Raw genomic sequence first — 6000 nt, forward strand, 5'->3', positions numbered from 1 at the left:
TTAATGGATGTTTTTAAATATTAAATATTCTGATAGTTGGGAAGTTATTTTGCCCGTCAGTATATGCGACATTGCAATAGGTAGATGACAAGTAAACATATCTATATCAATACTTTATGTTGATAATCACGCTAAGTATACATATATGATATCAACAACATGTATTGCCTAACGCAAGCACGCACGCATAGAAATAACACAAAGAAATATCCTTGTCCATACATTCAGGTTTAATTTGAAAATGTATATTTTAACATGGCTATTAGATAAGATAAAAAGGTACAAACGGTGAATTTGTCTTCTGCATATATTACGTGTTTCGATTTTGTCGGTACTGTGATTATCTGCATTAAGGAGTGGGTTCGTGATATGATACAAACATGTATCTGACATGGTGGTCAGTGAAATGACCAGGCTAGCTATTCTCGAAACGTTCGTATCCTTGTCCATACATTCAGGTTTAATTTGAAAATGTATATTTTAACATGGCTATTAGATAAGATAAAAAGGTACAAACGGTGAATTTGTCTTCTGCATATATTACGTGTTTCGATTTTGTCGGTACTGTGATTATCTGCATTAAGGAGTGGGTTCGTGATATGATACAAACATGTATCTGACATGGTGGTCAATGAAATAACCAGGCTAGCTATTCTCGAAACGTTCGTAGCCCTACGAACGTCTTAAGCCCATTCTTAACACATTGGTTACGATCAAAGTTAAGAATTCTTAGGGCTACGAACGTTTCGAGAATAAGGGCCCAGGGCCTAGATTTTTTAAGCTCTCTTAGCGCTAAGATAGTCGTAAGTTAATGTGAATGTATGGCACTTACGACTATCTTAGCGCTAAGAGAGCTTCGAAAATCTAGGCCCAGGACTACTGACCACCTCACTAACTCAGTTTTATCTGGCCAACTTACTCATTCGTCACTCACTCACTCACTTCTACCTTGAATTTGAGTCAACTGCCAGGTTATTTCCCAGCTGCATATATTTCCCTGTTCTGTTCATCACAGCATCTTGCTCCCTATGCTTCAGGTTAACACGGACCACCTGAACTAAAGTGGCTGGCTTCCACATCGCCTTGCCATGGCGAATCAGGACAAACAGGAAGTTTTCCTTTACGTCTAATGACAACGTGACAATAGCAGCAAAGGATTCTGAAACACGAGAAATGCTTCGTAAGTTCTTTTTCTCAAACAGAATGAATAGTATGATGCTGAAATCATTTATTGTAGACTTTACACAATATAAAATCCGTAAAAGCAAGTATTTGTGGCATTTAGAACATGGACAAGCTTGACGAACGAGCTAGACAGCTGGAGACGAACCTGCAATCTCTTTATCCATAAGTGCAACCATTTGTGCAACGTTGAATTTGGTTACTTTGTTACAATTATCTTAGTTCGGTTTATTTGTATAATATTGTGTCAATATTGTAACTTCGTCGTTCGTCTTGGCGGTGTATTGAATCGCACAACCCATTTGGCATAAACTGTATAAATACTTGAATTCCTGACCAATGGTATGCGTGTTATAAAATAAGGTAAGATAACAACGTGTTTTAAATACTAGGAGAATTTACAATTATATGCATCCTCAACATTATAAATTCTGAACGTGTTCATGCCCATGTGGTGTTTAAGCTAAGAGACGATAGCGCATTTCCCTAACCAGATTCTGATGGAACACACCAAATGTGTATTCAGTTCAGGATTTGAATTCATTCCTAAACGTGTTAAGATCTGACGCGTTTGCTCATAACCCCAAAGTACCGGGTTCGATTCCCTCATGGATACAATGGGCGAGTTCTTGAACCATAAGGTTGTGTCCCCTGTTAAAATATTTCTGATGTGTCGCTAAATGCGGCGTAAAATCACACTCACGCGTTTTGTGAAAGTTTTGAACACTCGTATAGGGCGACGGCCAAGAGTCCCATGCACAGGAGAAGAGCCCCATTGAACCCCAAGAGGAGAAGTACAGCATTCCGTCACCTGGATGATAGACCAAACCTCCAAACGCAGACTCTGCAAGCAGACATAGCAAAAATAGATTCCACACACCCCTTGACAACGACATACCAAATATACTTTCATACAAACAACCTATCATCTAGGTAGTATGCAGGTGTGGTATTGAGGTCGAGCAGGTGTGGTATTGAGGTCGAACAGGCAGTGGTATTCAGGTCGTGCGAGCAGGGGTATTGAGGCCGAGCAGGTGTGGTATTCAGGTCGAACAGGCAGTGGTATTCAGGTCGTGCGAGCAGGGGTATTGAGGTCGAGCAGGTGTGGTATTCAGGTCGAACAGGCAGTGGTATTCAGGTCGTGCGAGCAGGGGTATTGAGGTCGAGCAGTGGTATTCAGGTCGAACAGGCAGTGGTATTCAGGTCGTGCGAGCAGGGGTATTGAGGTCGTGTAAGCAGGGGTATTGAGGTCGAACAGGCAGTGGTATTGAGATCGAACAGGCAATGGCTTTAAGGTTACGCAGGCAGTGGTATTGAGGTCGTTCAAGGAAGGATATTGCGGTCGTGCAAAGAGGGGTATTGAGGTCGTGCGAGCAGGGGTATTGAAGTCGTGCGAACAGGGTTATGGAGGCCATGTAAGCAGAGGTATTGAAGTTGTGCGAGCAGAGGTATTGAGGTCGTGCGAGTAGGGGTATTGAGGTCGCTCGAGCAGGGGTATTGAAGTCGTGCAAACAGGGGTATTGAGGTCGCTCGAGCAGGGGTATTGAATTCGTGCGAACAGGGGTACTGACGTCGTGCGAGCAGGAGCATTGACGTCGTGCGTGCAGGGGTATTGAGGTCGTGCGAGCAGAGGTATTGAGGTCGAACAGGCAGTGGTATTGAGATCGAACAAGCAATGGCTTTAAGGTTTCGCATGCAGTGGTATTCAGGTCGTTCAAGCAAGGATATTGAGGTCATGCGAGCTGGGGTATTGAGGTCACTCGAGCAGGGATATTGAAGTCGTGCGAGCAGGGGTATTGAAGTCGTGCGAGCAGGGGTATTGAAGTTCTGTGAGTAGGGGTATTGAAGTCGTGCGAGTAAGGGTATTGATGCCATGCGAGCAGGGGTATTGAAGTCGTGGGAACAGGGTATTGAGATCGTGCAAGCAGGGGTATTGAAGTCGTGCAAGCAGGGGTATTGAAGTTGTGCGAGCAGGGGTATTGAGGTCGCTCGAGAAGTGGTATTGAGGACATGCGAGCAGGGGTATTGAAGTCGTGCGAGCAGGGGTATTGAGGTTGTATAGGCGTTGTCAGTGGTCAACAACAAACAACACTGATAATGTCTTTTGAGGGAACTATCCAAACCAAAAACATTCGCATACACACATAACAAATGAAAAAAGAAGATCGTTTTACCTGTTGAAAAGTTCTTCCACTCATAACTCTGAAAGTTTAATGCCGCGAAGCGAGTCGGACGGTTGGACCAACCGGAAACAATCAGTGTAACCTCATTTTTAGAGCTGGTGCTGCTTGATTTCACTGAACCTGTATGATGCACGCATCAGTACATTTGAAAATTGACATTTACTTGGCGTGACGTCAAGAGAGTAAAACTACATACATCAGTGAGTGAGTGAGATTATAGTTACAGTCACATCGGTGATATGTCAGCGATATCGTGACTAAAACATGACATACATTAATACATATTGTAGACTATAAAACCTGTCAACAAAAAACAGTAAAAAAAATAGAATACCACAGATAATAATTTAAAGCTAGTATATAAGCAGTAAAAACATTTATATTATCATAATAACAATACAATATGAAAATGTACTCCGATGCTGGACCCTAGCTGGGTTTATACCATCCTTCTGGCTACTGGCGATTGTAAGCTGGGTTTATACCATCCTTCTGGCGACTGGCGATTTTAAGCGAGTTTAGCCAAACAGTTTAAATAAACAATGATGCTACGATTGAAATCATGTAAGATGAAAGATACTTTGAATGAATTAGGACTTGCCATCTCAAGAGGACAATCATTTTACTACTTCAACCTTTGATATCAGAGCCTCCAAGAATCTCAGTTAGTTTTTCATTCTTTTATATCTAAATCAGTTGTTTACAATTTACAGTGCATAATGTTATAAAAATGTATCCATTAACTCTCTCTAAAGAAACAGTAATTAAAAGAGAACTTACAATAAAAAGATCTTTCAATAAAGTAACTGTACAATAGTTATCCCTAGCAACCATCTTGTTATATTAAGATGGAATTCGGTGTTTATAAACGACTGGCCACCATCTTGTTATATTAAGATGGAACTCGGTGTTTATAAACGACTGGCCACCATCTTGTTATATTAAGATGGAATTCGGTGTTTATAAACGACTGGCCACCATCTTGTTATATTAAGATGGAATTCGGTGTTTATAAACGACTGGCCACCATCTTGTTATATTAAGATGGAATTCGGTGTTTATAAACGACTGGCCACCATCTTGTTATATTGAGATTGAATTCGGTGTTTATAAACGTGTTTATGGCCACCATCTTGTTATATTAAGATGGAATTCGGTGTTTATCAACGACTGGCCACCATCTTGTTATATTGAGATTGAATTCGGTGTTTATAAACGACTGGCCACCATCTTGTTATATTAAGATGGAATTCGGTGTTTATAAACGACTGGCCACCATCTTGTTATATTATGATGGAATTCGGTGTTTATAAACGACTAGCCACCATCTTGTTATATTGAGATTGAATTCGGTGTTTATAAACGACTGGCCACCATCTTGTTATATTATGATGGAATTCGGTGTTTATAAACGACTAGCCACCATCTTGTTATATTGAGATTGAATTCGGTGTTTATAAACCACTAGCCACCATCTTGTTATATTATGATGGAATTCGGTGTTTATAAACGACTAGCCACCATCTTGTTATATTGAGATTGAATTCGGTGTTTATAAACGACTAGCCACCATCTTGTTATATTATGATGAAATTCGGTGTTTATAAACGACTGGCCACCATCTTGTTATATTATGATGGAATTCGGTGTTTATAAACGACTGGCCACCATCTTGTTATATTATGATGGAATTCGGTGTTTATAAACGACTAGCCACCATCTTGTTATATTGAGATTGAATTCGGTGTTTATCAACGACTAGCCACCATCTTGTTATATTATGATGAAATTCGGTGTTTATAAACGACTGGCCACCATCTTGTTATATTATGATGGAATTCGGTGTTTATAAACGACTGGCCACCATCTTGTTATATTATGATGGAATTCGGTGTTTATAACCGACTAGCCACCATCTTGTTATATTATGATGGAATTCGGTGTTTATAAACGACTGGCCACCATCTTGTTATATTGTGATGGAATTCGGTGTTTATAAACGACTGGCCACCATCTTGTTATATTATGATGGAATTCGGTGTTTATAAACGACTAGCCACCATCTTGTTATATTGAGATTGAATTCGGTGTTTATAAACGACTGGCCACCATCTTGTTATATTATGATGGAATTCGGTGTTTATAAACGACTGGCCACCATCTTGTTATATTATGATGGAATTCGGTCTTTATAAACGAATAGCCACCATCTTGTTATATTATGATGGAATTCGGTGTTTATAACCGACTAGCCTCCATCTTGTTATATTGAGATTGAATTCGGTGTTTATAAACGACTAGCCACCATCTTGTTATATTGAGATTGAATTCGGTGTTTATAAATGACTAGCCACCATCTTGTTATATTATGATGGAATTCGGTGTTTATAAACGACTAGCCACCATCTTGTTATATTATGATGGAATTCGGTGTTTATAAACGACTAGCCACCATCTTGTTATATTGAGACTGAATTCGGTGTTTATAAACGACTGGCCACCATCTTGTTATATTATGATGAAATTCGGTGTTTATAAACGACTGGCCACCATCTTGTTATATTATGATGGAATTCGGTGTTTATAAACGACTAGCCACCATCTTGTTATATTGAGACTGAATTCGGTGTTTATA

This window comes from Haliotis rubra, unplaced genomic scaffold, assembly GCF_003918875.1.
Source record: "Haliotis rubra isolate DU_JTF1 unplaced genomic scaffold, ASM391887v1 Scf259, whole genome shotgun sequence".
NCBI lineage: Eukaryota > Metazoa > Mollusca > Gastropoda > Lepetellida > Haliotidae > Haliotis > Haliotis rubra.